Source organism: Prionailurus bengalensis, chromosome F2, assembly GCF_016509475.1.
Source record: "Prionailurus bengalensis isolate Pbe53 chromosome F2, Fcat_Pben_1.1_paternal_pri, whole genome shotgun sequence".
Classification (NCBI taxonomy): Eukaryota; Metazoa; Chordata; class Mammalia; order Carnivora; family Felidae; genus Prionailurus; species Prionailurus bengalensis.
In genome coordinates, this window is record NC_057353.1 from 6,358,694 (window position 1) to 6,379,596 (window position 20,903).

The window sequence follows — 20,903 nt, forward strand, 5'->3', positions numbered from 1 at the left end:
AAAAAGAGTTCTGACTTAATGTAATTCCTGGCAAATGCAGGTCATTAGGACGCTATTGAGTTAGACTGTTTATAACACTGAAACAAAGTTTCTACAGAAGTTTGCTAAATTTCAGTGAGGAGCTAAACATACTTTTGTGACATTTGTTATTGCTTTTACCTTTGTTTATTTGAGTCATAAGTTACAGTAAAGTGTGCACATCTTAAATGTACAACTTAATAAACCTTATGTGAGCATACTGCCATGTAACTATCTAGACCAGCCTTTCTCCACCTTAGCATCACTGACATTTTGGATTGACTACCTCCCTGTTTGGGAGACTGTCCTGTGCATTGTAGGGTGTTGAGCAGTATCCCTGCCCTCTACCCCTAGATGCCAATAGCACCCTTCCCTAGATGGGACAATGACAAATGTCTCTAGACATTGCTAAATGTTTTCTGGGGGCAAGATCACTCCCCACTGCTTTAGATCAAGGTACAGGATAATTTTAGCTATCCATAAGGCCCCCTCTTGCTGCCTCCCAGTCTTTACTCCCACAGGTAACCAACGGCTCTTTTAAGTTCTCAAACCATATACAGCTGACCCCTGAACAATGGGTTTGAACTGCTTAGGTCAACTTGCACATGGATTTTTTTTTTTTTTTTTGATACAGGATAGTACTCTAAAAGTATTTTCTCTTATGGTTTTCTTTTTTTTTTTTTTAATTTTTTTTTTACACTTATTTATTCTTTAGAGACAGAGCCAGAGCACTGGTTGGGGAGGGATAGAGAGACAGGGAGACAGAATCAGAAGCAGGCTCCAGGCTCTGAGCCGTCAGCACAGAGCCTGACACGGGGCTCGAACTCACAGACTGTGAGATGATGACCTGAGCCGAAGTCAGACACTTAACCGACTGAGCCACCCAGGCGCCCCTCTTATGATTTTCTTAGTAATGTTTTCTTTTCTCTAGCTTACTCTATTGTAAGAATACAGTATATAGTGTGTATAACATACAAAATATGTGTTAAGAGACTGTTTATGCTGTTGGTGAGGCAGCCAGTCAACAGGACACTGTGAAGTTTGGGGAGAGTCAAAAATTATATGCAGATTTTCAACCGTATGGGGGCGGTCAGCACCCCAACCCGCATGTTGTTTAAGGGTCAGCTGTATTAGCTGAGCTTTTTTTTTTTTTTTTTGAACTTCATATGGAATTACATAGTACGTAATCTTTGCATCTGGTTCTTTAACTCAGCATTTTTTTTTTTTTTTTGAGATTCGCTCGTTGTTGCATATTGTGACTCGTGATTTTTCAGTGCTGCCCAGTGTTCCTTTGTGTTAACACAACACAGTTCGTTTAACTGTTTCACTTTTGAAGGACATTTGAGTTGTTTTCTAGTGTGGGGCTATTGAGAATAATGCTAATATTAATATTCTTATTCATGTCTTTTGACAAACATAAGCCCTATTTCCATTGGATGCCCAGGAGTGAGACCGCCACATAATGGATCCAGTATATGTTTAGATACTAGATACTATCAGTTTTTCAAACTGTTTTACACCCCAAGCCAATTTACACCCCATCCTCACCAGCACTTAGTGTCTTCCACCCCTGTAATTCGGTCATCCTGGTGGCAGTGTAGTGGTAATTCACTGTGGTTGTAGTTCGTATTCCCCCGATTACTAATGATGTTGACCATCTTTTTGTTGGCCGTTCATATGTCATCTATTGTAAACTGCCTCTACAAGCCTTTGACCCGTTCTTCCATTGTGTTGTCTGTCTTCTTTTTGATCCATAAGAGTTCTTTTTTTTTTTTAATTTTTTTTTCAACGTTTATTTATTTTTGGGGGGACAGAGAGAGACAGAGCATGAACGGGGGAGGGGCAGAGAGAGAGGGAGACACAGAATCTGAAACAGGCTCCAGGCTCCGAGCCATCAGCCCAGAGCCTGACGCGGGGCTCGAACTCACGGACCGCGAGATCGTGACCTGGCTGAAGTCGGACGCTTAACCGACTGCGCCATCCAGGCGCCCCCATAAGAGTTCTTTATACATTCTGGGGCACCTGGGTGGCTTAGTCGGTTAAGCATCTGACTCTTGATCTCAGCTCAGGTCTTGGTCTCAGGGTCTTGATCTCAGGGTCGTGAGTTCAAGCCCTGTGTTGGGCTCCACCCTGGGCATGAAAACTACTTAAAAAAAAAAAGAGAGATCTTTATATATTCTGGATATAAGTCAAAAATGTGCGTGTGTCTACGTGTATGTCACATCCCAGGCTGTGCCTTGCCTTTACGATCTCCCACCATTATCTGTTGTCTTCTATAGTTTTTGTTGTAAGGTCCTGCTTCTCCGAAAGTAACATGACTTTTTCCCCTGGCTGACTTACAGTTTTTCTCTTTGGTTTTGGCTTGCCACAGTTAGAATAAAGGTGGTGTGGTTTTATATTTATCCTGCATTCAACTCCCTCATTTTCTTATATCTGTAGATTGATATCTTCCATGAATTTTGGAACTTTTTCACTCAACATCTTTCAGATTTTGCTTCTTACCTGTTTCCTTCTCTCCTGCTTCTGGGACTCAAACCATACGTGTTAGATTTTCCCTTTCTTCCCTTGTGTTTCTTATTTGATGCTCTGTTGCATCCATTTTCCTTCCTTCTTTCTTTTCTTTTTTTTTTTTTTTTTTTTGGTCTGTCTTTCTCTCCTTCAATTTGAGTATTTTCTTTTGACCTTGTTTTAGTTTACTGAGCCTGTCTTCTGCTGTGCCCAGTCTTTTGTCAAACCATTTGGGAGTTGTTAATTTCAGAAAGTGTTTTGCTCTCAAAGCAGTATGTCCAATTGATTCTTTTCAATACACTTAAATTCTCCAATGAAATCCCCCATCAGTTCTGTCCATCTGATTCTTGGCTACTCAATCCAATATTGATAGCGTTTGTGAGCCTGTATCTGTTATTTGCTTCTTCTGTCACATTTGTCTGTCTCTTCACATTCCCCCCAGTTTTTATTGTAGGTGCACATTGCATATTAAGAGACTGTGTAGGTTGAGTCATAGCATCCACCAGCCAGGAATCTCCCTTGGAGGGATTTCCTCTGGGAGGATGAGGGGCTTCACCACTTGACTACTAACAGGTATTGAGATAAGTTGGGGACAGATGCAATTTCAATAAGATGTAGGTAACCTCTGGCTTTCCCCCATTCCTCGGGTATTTCCTCCTGGGCTCCAGAGTCAGAGCCTAGTGGGTTTCTATGTGCTGGGTCTTGAAAGACTGAGACATCCATTGCCCCCTCCAGAGGTTTTGAGCTGGCTTTCTGCCCCCACCTTCCCCGGCTGACTTGCACATTGGGTAGATGTCTTGAGAAGGCCAGCCGTGTGTTTGAGGAGACCTTGTTACAGACGGACACTGGGTCTTCCACTTGACCTTACGGTGTCCCATTATAGTCTCATCCCACGCCTCCAGGGGGCAAGTGCCCTCAGGGGGGGAAAACACCTGGTGACAGACTGCTCACTTTTCCAAGAGCTCTCCCTCTCAGAAACCTTAGCTCATTCAATCTTTTTGCTTCCACGGCTCTCTGATGTCTTTAGAAAAATGTGATTCTTGGGGCGCCTGGGTGGCGCAGTCGGTTAAGCGTCCGACTTCAGCCAGGTCACGATCTCGCGGTCCGTGAGTTCGAGCCCCGCGTCGGGCTCTGGGCTGATGGCTCAGAGCCTGGAGCCTGTTTCCGATTCTGTGTCTCCCTCTCTCTCTGCCCCTTCCCCGTTCATGCTCTGTCTCTCTCTGTCCCCCCAAAAATAAATAAACGTTGAAAAAAAAATTAAAAAAGAAAAAAAGAAAAATGTGATTCTAGTTACTTACCTGACTTTTTTCGTTGGTGCAGAGGAACAGCGGTCTGCCCTGACCTGTTGCCTTTTTTCTTGAAAATGTTTTTCCCCGATTAAGTTTCTTTTCCTTTTTTCTTTTTTTCTTTTCTTTTCTTTCTTTTTCATTTCTTTCTTTTTCTTCTTTTTACTTTTGGATCACATTTGTATCTTTCTATTACATTTGTTTCCAATGTAATTCAGAAAGTGAACGTTAAAAATCTTGCCATTCACAACTATAAAGTGTCCTATATGCTTCATGAGCTTAAAAATGTTAGAAGGAAAAGAAATATGCTAGAATCCTTGCAACTCTTCATGTTTCATATTGCAGTCATGTGATATAAAACGCATGAGCATTGGGATGAAAGAAAGCTCAGTTTGAATCTTGACTTTACTCACTTAGTTTTCTGAACCTCTAATTCTGAATATATATAGCATGGATAATTACACTTACTTTCTGGTAAGAAATGTACATCAAGAAATGGAGCATTTGAGAGAGTATCCAGTAAATGGAACCTGTTATCAGTATTCCTATAATATTTATCCATCATTATTTTAGGCCCCTGAACATGGATAATTTGATTTTATTTATTTTTCTAAATGTTTATTTTTGAGAGAGAGAGAGAGAGGGAGTGAAAGTGGGAGGGAAGGGCAGAGAGAGAGGGAGACAGAGGATCTGAAGTGGGCTCTGTGCTGACAGCAGAGAGCCCAGTGTGGGGCTCGAACTCATGAACCATGAGATCATGACCTGAGCCGAAGTCAGCTGAGCCACCAACCGACTGAGTCACCCAGGTACTCCTGAATAATTTGATTTTAAACACTCATATTTTGATAATATTTATATCTGGTACAGATTCTAAGATTTCTACCATTTAAACAAGGTTCTGAAAGGTTTTTTAATATAAAAGGCCTATGCTTATGTCTTAATATCTGTGAAAATATAACTAAATAAGCGTATGAATTCATATTTTGCCAAAACTTTTATCTTTTGTAGACCACAAAATAAATAAAATTTAGTAACAGAGAATTATAATCCAAAGTAAAATCTCTCCTTAAAATCCACATCTGACTACTTGGTGTCATATCCAGTAGGGTTTATTACAAGATGTTGCCAATAAGAAAACAATATTAAGAATACTTTAAGAAGTCTGCCAGTATTCTCTGGAAAGGACAGCTGGTTTATTTTTGCAGAGGAGAGTCTGTGTGGGGGCTAGGAGTAATTTTAACATTATCCTCATGAATGATTTAAATACAATTAATCTTCATATTAAATTTTCTGTTACCGAGCTGCACTTTTATTTTGACTTATGCATCTGTTTCTTTTAAAAAAGACTGTACTAGTACATGAAAAACAATTAGATTCTGCCCTAAAGAGAAGATAAGGGGCGCCTGGGTGGCTCACTCGGTTGGGCGTCCGACTTCAGCTCAGGTCATGATCTCACGGTCCGTGGGTTCAAGCCCCAGGTCAGGCTCTGTGCTGACAGCTCAGAGCCTGGGTGGAGCCTGCTTCAGATCATGTGTCTCCCTGTCTCTCTGTCCCTCCCCCACTTGCGCACACATGGGTTCTCTCTCTCTCAAAAAACTAAATAAACATGGACAGAATTATTTCTTAATCTTTAAATAGGAGATGAAAATAGTATTCCTGGAGGCAGATGGGTGCTTCTGGGATACACAGGGCTCCCCTGACCGGAGCAAGCAGGATGGCACCTCGGGTCTGTGTCCCTGAGGCCGCAGGCCTGTCTCAGTCTTTAACTCCCTTAGTGCCGTGAGAGTGGTCTGGCCTCCACGTTCCGAGGAGACTGCTCTCCTTCCGGTGTGAGGGCAGTGTCAGTCAAGGCACAAGAAGTGTAGGATCTGGTCATGCAGCAAACTGGAATTTATCTGATTCCTACCAGAGCGGAGGCTTTGCTAACCAAGTTGAGTCATGGGGCCCCTGGGTGGCTCAGCTGGTTGAGCGGCCAACTTTGGATCAGGTCATGATCTCCCAGTTCGTGGGTTCAAGCCCCACATAGCGCTTTGCGCGTGGAGCCTGCTTTGGATTCTCTGTCTCCCTCTCTCTCTGCCCCTTCCCCACGAATGTGTGTGTGTCCGTGCACGCTCTCTTGCTCTCTCTCTCTCTCTCAAAAATAAATAAACATTTTAAAAAATTATTTAAAAAGAAGGTAAGTCGCTTCTGGCCCTTTAGGTGACTTGTTAGACTGTGCTATTATTCTTTGGTGAAATGAAGGACTGAGTAACAAAAACATCTGAATATCCTGACCAGAACTTGGTGAATAAATTCAGGTTAAAGGAGGGTGGATGAAAGGGTACAAAGAGGCAAAAAGGTAAAATTCTGCAAAATCTAATAAAGTGAAGAACTCACCTGGGCACGTTAAACAAACGTCATAAACGAAACAAAAGACTTTATTTCTTTTCTGTATCTTTCAGTCACATGTTCCAAATCATGAAGGTATTAAAACTATAAATACTAATTTACATAGAGCATATATTTGTTTAAAATATATGTATTCTGTGGATAAAGAAGATGTAGTATATATATATATACAATGGAGTATTACTCGACAATCAAAAAGAATGAAATCTTGTCATTTGCAACTACGTGGTTGGAACTGGAGGGTGTTATGTTAAGCGAAATTAGTCAGAGGAAGACAAATATCATATGACTTCACTCATAGGAGGACTTTCAGAGACAAAACAGATGAACATAAGGGAAGGAAAGCTAAAATAATATAAAAACAGGGACAGGAACAAAACATAAGAGACTCTTAAATATAGAAAACAAACAGAGTGTTGCTGGAGGGGTTGTGGGAGGGGGGATGGGCTAAATGGGTAAGGGGCATTAAGAAATCTACTCCTGAAATCATTGTGGCACTATATGCTAATTTGGATGTCTCTTAAAAAATAAATTAAGAAAAAAAAGTTCCACCCGTGAAAAAAATATGTATGTATATATTATATACACATATTATACATGTATATATTATATACATATATTTGTGTGTGTGTGTGTGTGTGTGTGTGTGTGTATTATGATGCAGTGCCTGGGTAGCTCAGTTGGTTTAGTGTCCGACTCCGGCTCAGGTCATGATCTCACGGTTGGTGAGTTTGAGCCCTTCGTCGGGGTCTGTGCTGGCAGCTCGGAGCCTGGAGACTGCTTCGAATTCTGTGTCTCCCTCTCTCTCTATTCCTCCCTGGCACGCACTCTCTCTCGCTCTCTCAAAAATAAAGAATTAAAAAATTTTAAAAATAATAAACATTTAAAAATTTTTTTAAAAATAAAATTATTCTGAGAATCAGGAGATGCAAATAGATTATATTTCCATAATGGAAACTGGTCTTCTCTGAGTCTTTGTATGCGTCCCTTAGGATGGGGGTTTCATTTCTGGATCTCTGTATCTAACTGCCTATTTGTCTCACAAAAAGATTATCAAATTAGCTATGGTGCTCTACAGATAGGCCAAAATGCATAACTATTAAATATTTTGGTTCTTGGCAATTTTCTCGGTTGTAGATGTTTGTTCAATATATCTAGCTATTTAACACTTCCTGCCAAGGGGGGATGGGAACCTAACATTCAGTAGCTATTTTGGCACACACTGTAGAAAAACAGAACCTTGAGGAACAGAGATTCTCCCCCACACACCCCAGGAACAGCAGACAAAAACGTTCCGTCAGCTCAGCCCCCGGAGACTGTCCTGGGGACACTGAGGGAGTACGGGCCCAAGGGAGTACACTGGAGTTTCCATTCCAACCTGAAGCAGCCCTGCTGAGAAGAAGGACTCCAGAGGCATTTACTCCAAAAATAACCCGAATCCGTCTAGCTGTGGCCCAGGCCCAGGTGTGGTGTGAAGACTAAGGCGCTGTGGGGTGGGTGGATCTGAGCCTCCAGCCGAATGATCTAGACCCCAGTCTCTTTATGATCTAGACCCCAGTCTCTCTATGATATAGACCCCAGTCTCTTCATGATCTAGACCCCAGTCTCTTCATGATCTAGACCCCAGTCTCTTCATGATCTAGACCCCAGTCTCTTCATGATCTAGACCCCAGTCTCTTCATGATCTAGACCCCAGTCTCTTCATGATCTACACCTCAGTCTCTTCATGATCTACACCCCAGTCCCTTCATGATCTACACCCCAGTCTCTTCATGATCTACGCCCCAGTCTCTTCATGATCTACACCCCAGTCTCTTCATGATCTACACCCCAGTCTCTTCATGATCTAGATCCCAGTCTCTTTGGGGGCTGACTTGGGAAGTTGGGCACATCACAGAAGCTCTCTGAGTCTGACTTTCCCCCTTGATAAAATGGGATCTGGAAATCTCCATGGAATCAATTCACAAATTACACATAAGGTGTGATGACTACTCCGTTTGCTCATGTAGACAACGGGGAAACTCTGGATTCGTTGGAAGCCATAAGTGGAAAAAGTAGGCTCTGATAAGGAGTTTAGATTTTCTTCTAGTGTCATAGATTGCCACTGAAGACCACAGGAGGGGACTCACAAAATTGTGGATTCTGTTGTAATCAGTAGATATTTTAGACATTGTGGGCCATATGGTCTCTACTGCAACTACTCAGCTCTTGCCACTGTAATGGAAAATCTGGAGGGATGGGGGGGGGTAAAGTAGAAGGGGGTGGATTGGGGGTCATTGTAGTGTCCCACACAAAATATGATGCCCACCTGGGCCAGGTGGGCAGTGGAATTGGAGAAAGGTGAGTAGACCCAATGTCTACTCTGGAGATCTGGCAACCTGGCCAATGAGTAAGCAGCAGAGAGAGGAATCAAGGTGGTTCCTCGGATATGGGTGAATAGGGGCACCATGTATGGACTTGGAGAAGGTGGGAGAGGAAACAGAGGGGGCAGGAGAGGAGACACAAGAGTCCATTTTAGATCCTAAAGCCTGAGATGTCTACAGAGGTCCAACTGTGGCGGCAAGTAGGCGGTTGGATTAATGTGTTTTGAAATGAAAGGATTGGCCTGGGCCAGAGGCAGAAATGTAAATTTGGTAGGCTCTTCGTGATACATAGCTTGCTTTGCTTACAGCATACTAAATTCTCATTAGGCTATGGTGGGAAATTCTTCCGCATAATCAATGGGATGTCACTGCCCTAGAATCGGTCTGGACTTTTCTTTTCTAAAACTGTAAACAATCTACGAAGAGTTTCTATATATTTACCACACAGGTCAGCAAACTAAGGCACACGGGCCAGATCTAGACTGCTGCCTGTTTTTGTATGGCCTGCACACTAAATACGGTTTGTTTGTTTGTTTGTTTTAATTTTTTTTTTTAACATTTATTTATTTTTGAGACAGAGAGAGACAGAGCATGAACAGGGGAGGGTCAGAGAGAGGGAGACACAGAATCTGAAACAGGCTCCAGGCTCTGAGCCGTCAGCACAGAGCCCGACGCGGGGCTCAAACTCACGGACTGTGAGATCATGACCTGAGCCGAAGTCGGACGCCCAACCGAGTGAGCCACCCAGGCGCCCCTAAATATGGTTTTTAAGTTTAAAAAAATCATTTATTCATCCTGGGGCACCTGGGTGGCTGTTAGGTGAGTGTCTGACTCTTGATCTCAGTTCAGGTCATGATCTCATGGTTCATGGGTTTGAGCCCCGCGTCGGGCTCTGCACTGACAGTGGGGAACCTGCTTGGGATTCTCTCTCTTTCTGTCTCTGCCCCTCCCCCCATCTCTGTCTGCCCCTCCCCTGCTCTCTCGCTCTCTCTCAAAAATAAACATTTAAAAAATAAATTAAAATGCAATATTTTTATTTTCCATATATATATTCCATATATATCCATATATCCATATATATATATATATATGGAGAGAGAGGGAGAGGGACTTATTTTGGGGAAATGGCTCACACGATGGTGGAAACTTGGCACATCCAGACTCTTGCAGAGCTAGGCTGGCAGGCTGGGGACTCAGGAAGTTACAGTTCAAATCCAAGGCAGTCTGCTAGTAGCATTCCTTCTTGCTCAGCGGAGGTCAGTAAGTCAGCAACAGCCAAGTGCAAGAGATGTGGAGGGCAAGGCATGGGGGAGGGGCATGGGGCCTCCACACCCTCTGTGGGGACACCACCCTCCCAGCAGCTAGATGTGTTCACTGGCCCAGAGGCTCAATGTTCACACTTTTTAACTGTTGGAGGGAAAAAATCGGAAGAAGAATAATGTGTCGTGACACGTGAAAGTATTCTGAAATTTGAATTTTAACGTCCGTGAAGTTTTATGGGAACTCGGCCGTACTCGTTCAGTTATGTGATGTCCGTGACCGCTTTTGTGCTAATGGAAGCAGAGCTGAGCGGTTGCTTTAGAGACGAAATGGCGGGCAAAGGCTACAATATTCACCCTCCAGTCCTTTCTGGAAAATGTTTGCCTACCTCTCATCTACAACCTAAATGTAAGTGTGAATGAAGTATGACTGCGTCTTTGTAGGAAACAGTTTATATGAAAGTTTCTATGTGACGTTCAACCTCTAGCAATGTTATTTCTTAGAAGAAGTGTGCACCCTTTTTAAAAAAATTTTTTTAATGTTTATTTATTTTTGAGAGCGAGAGAGACAGAGAGTGGAGGGGTGGGGGCAGGGAGAGAAGGAGACACAGAATCCAAAGGAGGCTCCAGGCTCTGAGCTGTCAGCACAGGGCCCGACGTGGGGCTCGAACTCACGAACTGCGAGATCGTGACCTGAGCCGAAGTCAGACGCTCAACCGACTGAGCCACCCAGGCGCCCCCAAAATTGTGCACTCTTAAGAAAAAAACGTTAGAAAGACAGACCAAAACTTCCATTAAAGACAATCTCCTATAGGAAATGAAGTCAGAGGATCTAACTTAAGTTTCCTTAAGGTTCCTTAATGGTATCCACCATTTCTACGTTTTGCATTTTCGCATTAGGAGGAAAACTTAGGGACGTTGAACAAGCTTCAAAAGTGCTAATGAACAAGGGCCAGAGGGAAACAAAAGCCTGTGTGTATAACTTCAATGGTAGCAGCTTTTGGAGACTCAAACTGCCTACAACCTAAAAGCTTTTTTTTTTTCTTTTCAACTTTTTTTTTTTTTTTTTTAAATTTTTGTGACAGAGAGAGACAGAGCATGAACGGGGGAGGGGCAGAGAGAGAGGGAGACACAGAATGGGAAACAGGCTCCAGGCTCTGAGCCATCAGCCCAGAGCCCAACGTGGGGCTCGAACTCACGGACCGCGAGATCGTGACCTGGCTGAAGTCGGACGCTTAACCGACTGCGCCACCCAGGCGCCCCCCTAAAAGCTTTAAATAGGATGGGAGCTTGCTGTCATTGTCACAGGATGAAAAAGTCTTAACTGACCACGCATGGAAGTCAAAGTTTGAGGACCCAGTGCTACTATCCACTAAAGGATCGTGGAGAATTTTCTATGTAGGAAAGTAGAATTTGTGAAAAAGAAGAGGAAAAAATTGCCCAGATAGTCCTGGAAGGAGTAGAGAAGAGTGGTTAGCTACTTACGAGCACAGGTTTTGTGCACTTTGGTTATCCTTAATTTTCACGTCCATCCGCACATTTCACAATCCATCTGCTGTGACTGGCGGAAAATTCGTTCTTCAGCTAGCAAATCTGATGTCCGTAAGATTTGTGGCCAGCATAAACCATGCATTAGGAGAGCCCCAGCTGACTGGACCCGAGTGGTGGAGGCTTCCACGGCCCTGGGTGAGGTCTTACTCTCACTTGTGATTAAAAAAAAGGATGCCCTGTCCTTAGTGTTTAGCATTTCCATAGTTTCAGCGAATCATTTTTGGGGGGGGGTCGGGGGGGACATGATCGGAAGCTTCGTTACAAATGTTATTCATTGAAGACACTTAAAATAAAAATGAACGTCACTTTAGGAAACCTAATAACCTTTACTAAGCACATTTGAGAATAACTTTTCTGTATATATACCTTTTCGGTATAATACCGAACCCACCAAAATTAACCCTGTTGTAACATCCTTTAACATCTACTTAACATTTAACATCTGCATCATTTAACATTTGCTAGGGCTGCCGTAACAAAATACCACCGCAACAGAAGTTTCTTTTCTCACAGTTTGAAGGCCAGAAGTTCAAGGTGTGGGCAGGTTTCGTTTCTCCCGAGGCCCCTGTCCCTGGCGTGGCTCGCAGCTCTCTTCGGTGCCCTCCCGTGTTATTCCTTCTGTGCGTGCTCATCCTCCTTGTCTTTGTCCAAATTTCTGCTTCTTACAAGGACGCCGGTCAGATTGTATCGTGACCCCACTCTGATGGTCTTATTTTAACTTACTCACCTCTTTTAAACACCCTGTGTCCAAATGCAGTCACGTTCTAAAGTAGTGGGGATTAGGACTTCAACATAAAACTGGGGAGACTGGGGCGCCCTGGGTGGCTCAGTCAGTTGAGCGCCCGACTTCAGCTCAGGTCATGATCTCATGGTTCGTGTGCTCAAAGCCCCGCGTCAGGCTCTGTGACTAGAGCTCAGAGCCTGGAGCCTGTTTTGGATTCTGTGTCTCCCCCTCTCCCCTGCCCCATGTTCTGTCTGTCTGTCTCTCTCTCTCTCTCTCTCTCTCTCGCTCGCTCTCTGTCAAAAATAAACATTAATTTTTTTTAATTGGGGGACACATGGGGTGCCTGGGTGGCTCAGTCAATTAGGCGGCCGACGACAGCTCAGGTCATGGTCTTGCGGTCTGTGACTTTGAGCCCCGCGTCTGGCTCTGTCCTGAGCGCTCAGAGCCTGCAGCCTGCTTCCGATTCTGTGTCTCCCTCTCTCTCTGCCCCTTCCCTGCTTGCTCTCTGTCTCTCTCTCTCTCTCTCAAAAATAATAAACAATAAAAAAAAATTTTTAATTGGGGGACACAATTTAGTCCCTAACACTGACCATATCACGTTGGTTCTCCTTCGTCTCTGCCCGACTGCCTTCTCCACCCTTCATCTTTTTCACGTACTAACTTTGGAAAAAACTGGACCCGTTGCCCCATGGATTGTCCTACATCACGAATGTATTTGCTTCTTCCTCATGATGCTTAACTTGTTCCTCTGCTCCCTAAATTTCTGCAAACTAGATGTTAGATCCAAAGGCTGGACTCGACTTAGGTGGGTGCAGGGACTTAACTAGACCACTTCATGGATGGTGCTTGAACTTCTACTTCCTCGCATCGGAAGGGCACCGAGTCTGGATGACCAACCCCTGTTAGTGATGCTAAGGATGTTATTTCCTAAGGGCCTTTGTGGGGTTTTTTTTAAGTTTATTTTTTTTTTTCAATGTTTTTTTTTGGTGGGGGGACAGAGAGAGACAGAGCATGAACGGGGGAGGAGCAGAGAGAGAGGGAGACACAGAATCGGAAACAGGCTCCAGGCTCCGAGCCATCAGCCCAGAGCCTGATGCGGGGCTCGAACCCACAGACCGTGAGATCGTGACCTGAGCCAAAGCCTGACCCTGACCCTGACCGACCGAGCCACCCAGGCGCCCCTCCTAAGGGCCTTTTGGATGCTTGGTAGGTCAGCTCACCATTGACAGAGCGGCTAACAGGCACAAGGTGTGTCTGCATACATTTGGCAGGTATAACGGGAGCCTTCTGGCCACCAAAAGACCTTGACAGTATGAGCTCCAGGCCCGCCCTCTGATGCCCTGTCCCTCTGGAGGGAATGCCTCCTTGATCGGCAGCCCCCTAGCCCCCTCACCCTCGCCCCTGCACGGCCTTTTCCCAGCTTCAGCGTCCCTGGCTGGCTTCGACAAGGAAGGTTGCACTCCCCCTCTGCGTGGTTAATCAGGACAAGTCTTCTGAGTGGAGGAAACTGTGGCACCTCCAGAAATGTTTCTGAGGAGACCAGATGTTCCCAGACCCTTGTCCTAGTATTGAAGGGAATCCGAGTGTGGCGAGGAATGGGGCAGGGGTGGCAATTAGGGGAGCAGAGAGGGGCTTTGTCCTTTTTCTTGTTGGGAGGATATGTTCCTTGTATCCCCTCAGGACCACAGAAGAAACTGGCTTCGTTCTTAACAGCCCATGCTTCGGACGCTTTCGAGAGTGAGTGCGTAGAGGACTTAAATCCACATCGAATTTCGATTCACATTCTTAGGGTTACGTGGAGGCACGTACGATACAATACACGATACCCTCTGGGCTCTAGACTTAGTCAGCCTTCAAAACCAGAGAGGGGGGGTGGTAGGCAGAAGACGGAACAGCGAGGGCCGATGTGGCACGAATTGCACCTCCGCACTGTCTTCTCTGTTAAATAAAATCCGAAATGTAACCCGTGGAGCTTTATGCCTTTCTGTTTCTCCACGTGCGCTCTGGGAACCACGCCTCCACTGTTGCATGTAGGAAAGACCGTGAACGTAATAGTCAAGAGCACTTGTGCTTTCAACCAAGGAAACAGCTTGCATTCCTGATCTCTGTAGCAACCCCCCTCCGTGTAAAAGCGAGCCCTGAAATGCTGCCACAGAATGTGACTGGCACGTTCTTTTGAATTTCCCACTGTAACATGATGTTTGGGGAAGTATTTTCATGGCACCTTCTTCTCTTTTTTTTTTTTTTTTCCTCAAATACAGACTTTAACAAATTCCAAGTGTGTGAAGCGTCTGACTTTGGCTCAGGTCAAGATCTCACAGTTCGTGAGTTCAAGCCCCCTGCCCCCCCCCTCCCCCCATGAGGTTCGCTGCTGTCAGAAGAGCCTGCTTCGGATCCTCTGTTCCCCTGTCTCTCTCTGCCCTTCCCTCCCACCCCCCGCCAAAGATAGAAAATAAACATTAAAATAAGACCTCTAAATATTAGCAACCGCACACAGCTCTGGGCTATGGATGTAGCATTTCCTTCCAGAACCGGGCTGCCAGTCCCCACGCCGACCCCACCCAGTGCTGTGTGATGCCCTGTATCCCTCTCCCCCTGGCCACTTCAGAGCCCGCGTTCTTCGTGTGTACCTGGTTCCCCTGCCCCCGCACACGGCAGCTGCTGTTCCCCACCAGGGTTCTCCCTCCTATTTTTCTCCCCTGGGTATTTTTCTTTCCTTTTCTGATGTGTCTGGGCTCTAAGCCAGGGAATTGCTTTGTCACACCTAACCAGATTAACAGCTGGGATTAAATACCAGGCCCGGGGCAAGTTACCTCTGTCAAACAGCAGGTGGGACTGGCCAGCGGGCAAATGACTTGGGTCAGCTCACGACCTTAGAGCCAGGAGGTCAGGATCGAACTCACAGCCAGTGCTCTTGTTCTTTTGGATGCCTGCAGTCCCACAGACTGCCTTTAAAGTCAGTTAAAGTAACAGCATTTTAGGGGGGCACCTGGGTGGCTCCGTCGGTTAAGCGCCCAACTTCGGCGCAGGTCACGATCTCATGGTTCGGAGGTTCGAGCCTCGGGTCGGGCTCTGTGCTGACGGCTCAGAGCCTGCAGCCTGCTTCGGAGTCTGTGTCTCCCTCTCTGTGCCCCACCCCCACTTACACATTTTTTCTCTCTCAAAAATAAATAAGCTTTAAAGTATATATAAAGAGGGGCGCCTGGGTGGCTCAGTCGGTTAAGCGTCTGACTTCGGCTCAGGTCATGATCTCTCGGTCTGTGAGTTCGAGCCCCGCGTCGGGCTCTGTGCTGACAGCTCGGAGCCTGGAGCCTGCTTCGGATTCTGTGTCTCCCTCTCTCTCTGCCCCTCCCCCCCCTCTCAAAAATAAAATAAAAACAAAAACAAAGTTGGATGCTCAACCAGCTGAGCCCCCCAGGTGCCCCCAACAACTATTCTTTAAGTACCAGCCCAAGATTTGCAGGCCTTCCCCAAATAAACCTGGAATGCTCACTGGGTGTCTGATCCCGGTCCCCACCGAGGTGGTCGCCTTGTGGTCTGGCTTCAGCGGAGCTGCTGTGCTCTCTGGAGCTCACTGTGCCATCGGCAGAACGTCCCAGCTTTTCACAAGTGTCTCAACGGCCCTTGTCTCCCTTCTCCCCCTGAAATCTGGCTCCTTCCTCGGACAGCACGTCTCCCGCCCTGGCCCCGGTAATCGCAGCCGTTTTTCTGCAGTGCGCAGTGGGGGAGGGGCAGCGAGAAGGAGACACAGAATCCGAAGCAGGCTGCAGGCTCGGAGCCATCAGCACAGAGCCCGAGGCAGGGCTCGAACCTACGCACCACGAGATCATGACCTGAGCCCCAGTCGGGTGTTTAACCGACTGAGCCACCCAGGCACCCCTGAAATTGTACCCATTACCTCCATCCTTAGAAGTAAGACAGGGGTCTGTGGCCACTTCCAAAACATTCTTCCCTCAAAACCCTACCTCTTAAGTTCCGGCACGTGCTTCAACATGGCTGAACCTCGAAGACCCGAGGCTGACTGAAACAAGCCAGACACCAAAGCACAGATCCTGGATGATCCCACTTATTGGAGGAACTTTCGAGACAGAGAGTGGCGTGGTGGTTGCCAGGGGCCGGGGGTGGGTGGGGACGGGGAGTCAGTGTTCAACGAATTCAGAGTTTCAGCTGGAGAGGAGAAAGTTCTGGAGACAGATGGTTGGACAATAGTGTGAATGTACTTAGTGCCACTGAACTCTACACTTAAAAATGGTGAAAATGATAAATTTTATGTAAATTTACCACAATTTTAAAAAACATAGACTTCTTTTGAAAGCGTATCCTTGGAGCCTGCTTCTGCCCCCTTTCAGCCATCTGTGCAGCCTCTGGTCCCTGCTCTGGAGTAGAAGACTCCAGCATCTGGGTGCCATTTCCTCTCCAACACTGGCCCTGTCATCACTCCTGATCTCTTCAACTTGCCTGTAAATGACCCGTGCCACCCTCTGGCCTCTCAGCTCCTTAATTTCTCGGTTCCAGAAGTCTCTTCCTCTCCCACACCTCAGCCCTCACTTATGTGACCATCCGTCCCCCGCTGCTCCGCCTCCGAAACCCCATCCCGAAACCCACGCCCATGGCCCATTGGCTCACTCTGGCACTTCTCCATCAGTCCTCTTGGAGAAATCCGAGGTCCCTGGTCTCTGAGCTCCTTATCCCCCTGGCTCACGTGTGCTCAACGCCTTCCACCTTTCATCATTCACCACCCTTCCTGCGTGTTCCAGGAACGTGCCAGCGTCATTCGTATTTGCAATTCCTTCTTAGAAGCACCCCCAGCATTTCTGTGTGCCTACCTCCAAATCGTTGGTCTCATCTCAGGTCCCCCTCTCAGAGACCTTCCCTGGCCACTCCCCTCATCATGCTACAGGGGGGTGTCAACCCTTTTAGCATCCTTTAGCACATCTCGTGCCCGAAGTTTTCTTACCTGTTCGCTGTCATGGTTTTTGTCTGCTTCTTTGACTAGAACATGCCCCCGTGGCAGAGACGGTCAGGCTCACCCCGCGGCCCCCCACCCCCACCCCCACCCCCGGACCGCTTCACTGGGGAGCTCAATAAAAGTGTGACCAGCTCAGCAGGAAAACCCTTTGAAAACAAACAACGTGGTCATATTTTTAACCTTTTGACCCTTTCTTTGCCTGATCCCCCGGATAAGTCGTCAAACAAAGACTCGACATATTTTCCACCTTTGAGAAACCGTGAAACGAAGCAGCCAGGAAGGATGTCAACCATTTCTCACAATGTCTTGTTGACAATGCCCCAGGATGCTGCGGCACACACAAAAATCGCGAGCAAGGCCGCGATCGCGCTCATTGGACTCCAGATTTCTGCCAAGAACTTTGGAGGGCTGCCGAGTGAAATGGACAGCATCTCAGGCACTCTTACACGCTTTAAAACACGCCTCCTCCATGACGCTCTCTGCTTCTTCGACATCAGGGTCAAAAACATTGAAAGCATGGGGCAGACCCCTGGCAGCGAGAGTGGATCGCAGAGGAACACGTGCGGAGGCGAGCGGAGGCGAGCCAGCACCTGCAGGCCCATGTGCACGCTCTTAGCGCTGGGAAGATTTCCCGCGAGCGCTCCCCTGCTTGGAGCCTCCTGGGCGCGGGAAGTCAGGACGCCCTGGCAGGTGGCAGACACCCGGGATAATTATAAACCTCTGTTCCACCCTCCTTCCATTCCCGTGTCTTCTCGGCTTTCCTGTTTTCGTGCTCGCTTTCTTTAAAACCATGCCAGACAGAGAGAAAAGCACGCCTATGGTTTGACACATGTACCCCCTGCACACACCCCTGTAACCGGCATCCAGATTGTGGCGACCGCGCGCCACAAGTTCCCAGAAACGTCCTCACCAAGGCGAAGCCCTGCTCTGACCCCTGACCGCACAGGACAGTTTCGCCAGGGTTCGTATTTTCTTGCAATAGCACCACGCAGGGCACCGTCTTTTTCCGTCTGGCTCCTCTTACTCCACGATGTTGGTGAGATTCTTTTTTTTTTTTTTTTAATGTTTTTATTTATTTTTGAGACAGAGAGAGACAGAGCATGGGCAGGGGAGGGGGAGAGAGAGAGGGAGACACAGAATCCGAAGCAGGCTCCAGGCTCTGAGAGGTCAGCACAGAGCCCGACGCGGGGCTCAAACTCACAGACCGTGAGATCATGACCTGAGCCGAAACTCAACCGACTGAGTCGCCCAGGTGCCCCTGTTGGTGAGATTCTTGCGTGTGTCGACGTAATTGTAGATCGATCATGCTCAGTGCCGAATAATACTCCATTGGATGCACACACCGCAATCTAGCCATCCCGCCATTGATGGACATTTGAGTAGTTTGAGGCTACTGTGTATAGTGCATCCAAGAGTAGCCTAGTAACGCATGCTTTTGCTGCACCCTTTCCGGGGAATGTGTACTAAAGCGCTGCAGCGGCTGGGATGGAGGGTGCGCATGCGGTCAGCTTTTGTGGATTCTGGGAGTGTTCCAAGGTGGTCGGACCAGTTTGCACTCCCGTCGGCAGTGTGACCGCCATCACTTGGTATTTCCTCCTTATTTCAGCTGTTCCGGGCTGTGTCTGCAATGGTATCGTTACACTGACTATTACATTAGGGACCTTGCTGTGAAAATGAAGAAAAAGCTAAACTTTCAAATGTCAAAACAAAAATGACTGGTTTTTTAAAGTTTATTTATTTTGAGTGAGAGCGAGAGAGCAAGTAGCGGAAGGGGCAGAGAGAGAGGGGGAGAAAGAGAATCCTGAGCAGACTCCACGCTGTCAGCACAGAGCCCGACTCGGGGCTTGAACTCACAAACCGTGAGATCATGACCTGAGCCGAAACAAGAGTCGGAGGCTTAACCAAGCGATCCACCCGGGCACCCCCAGAAATGACTGATTTTTATGGTTTTTAAATGTTTTTATTTTTATTTTGGGGGGGGAGGGAAAGGGCCAGAGAGGCAGGGGGACAGAGGATCCAAAGCAGGCTCTGTTCTCAGAGCAGAGAGCCCAATGCGGGGCTTGAACTCACGAACCATGAGACCATGACCTGAGCCATGGTCGGTTGCTTTAACTGACTGAGCCACCGAAGAGCCCCTGATTTTTATATTTTTGACAGAGGGATCAGGTGGAATCTGTTCATACATTGGGAATTAATTTCCTCTAAATGAAAATGGGCAGGTTAATCTATGGAGCCGTTGTGCTATCAATATTGTGCATGTGTGTGTGTGCACGTGCATGTATGTATGTTCATATAGGTATGTCCATATATCTTGCATCTATTATTTCTAGTGCCTCCTATATGCTAGGCACTCCTATTCCACCATCATGGAAAAAAACACTATATTGATGTTTTGATGTAGGTTTCTTTTTAAAATGTTTGGGTATGGTGAACAGATGAGACACCCAACAATTGTTACAGGAAAAGAAATACCAGTTTAGAAAAGTGTGTCAAATTTGACTAACTGGAATGCTAGCTAACATAGCCCCAGAATTCATATTAACTGTATCTTGACTACATCAGCTCTCCAGCCAGCCACCTTCCACAGCAGTTAGGTCCCTGGGACATAACAGACAAGAAACTATGAGAAGCAGACCACAGTCCTGCCCAGTTTCTGCCCATGGTCTTTGTCAGGTTTCTAACCCTGATGACCTAGCACTGTCCATGCTGCTTCCCTTAAACCTGTTCTTGGGGCACCTGAGTGGCTCAGTCAGTTCAGCGTCCAACATCAGCTCAGGTCATGATCTTGTGGTTCATAGGTTCGAGCCACGCATCGGGCTCTGCGCTGACAGCTCAGAGCCTGGTCCCTTCTTCAGATTCTGTGCTTCCCTCTCTCTCTGCTCCTCCTTCTTTCCGCTCTCGCTCTCTCTCAAAAATAAATAAACATTAAAAAAGAGAAAAAAATAAAACCTATTCTTTTCTTTTTTTTAAGTAATCTCTATGCCCAACATGGAGCTCAAACTCACGACCCTGAGATCAAGAGTTCACACACTCTTCTGACAGCCAGCCAGGTGCCCCCGATAACCTCTGCTTCTCTGCTCCCCCAGCCTCACCTTCCCAGCTATCCAAAATGAAAATGTATCTCCCAAGCAAAAGCACACTCATCGCAAAGTCAACTCCTTCCCTACCAAGTACCACCTAAAATGGTGTCTCAGAAGGAGTAAAAAAGAAAGACCATAGAGGGAGGAAGGGCAATGACGACTCTCTCATAGCTCCTTCCAGAATTTTACCCTTTTTCTGGTGAGCCAAGGCCAGAATGGAGGGCAGAGACTTCCTTCATAATCCAAGGCTGGAGACGTTACCTAAGGCACGCGGAGAAGTAGTGGGGGGTGGAGGTGAAAGGCATCCTGGGGACAGACTTCATTTGGCTTTGCCAGGAGTTGTGACTGGGAGCGGCAGAGGGTGGCTTCAAGCTTTCGTAGACAACTGGAGAGACAACAGCGTTGCTATCGAGACAGGAAGAGGGAGACCATGGGTAGGTTTGTCCGTTGAAGTAAGTTCGAATGTAGGCATTAATTTTTCCATGTTGCAAATATGTTGTCCTTTTTTTTTCCCTGCAATTTGCAGTGATTGCTCATAAATTCTTGTTAGAGGGCCTCTTCCTTGCTGAGAAACACTAAAAAGCCGGCAGAAGTTCTCATGTGCACCATTAATGACTGACTGACACATTCTTTAATGATTTGAAGATTCCCCAAAGCAGGCCCACAAGCATTTCAGTTCACATTCAGTACTTTGAGAGGTGCCTCTGGGCTAAGTTATCATGGGGAATGCACCCATCTACAATCTCCTTGAGAAATT

At 46.5% G+C, this 20,903-nt stretch overlaps 1 protein-coding gene across 2 annotated transcripts in view; it reads left to right on the top strand.

Annotated features, from left to right (window-relative positions):
- Window positions 1–20,903, top strand: part of RGS20 (regulator of G protein signaling 20) — an 85,154-nt gene that overhangs the window by 34,901 nt on the left and 29,350 nt on the right. The gene's annotated exons all lie outside the window — the stretch shown is intronic.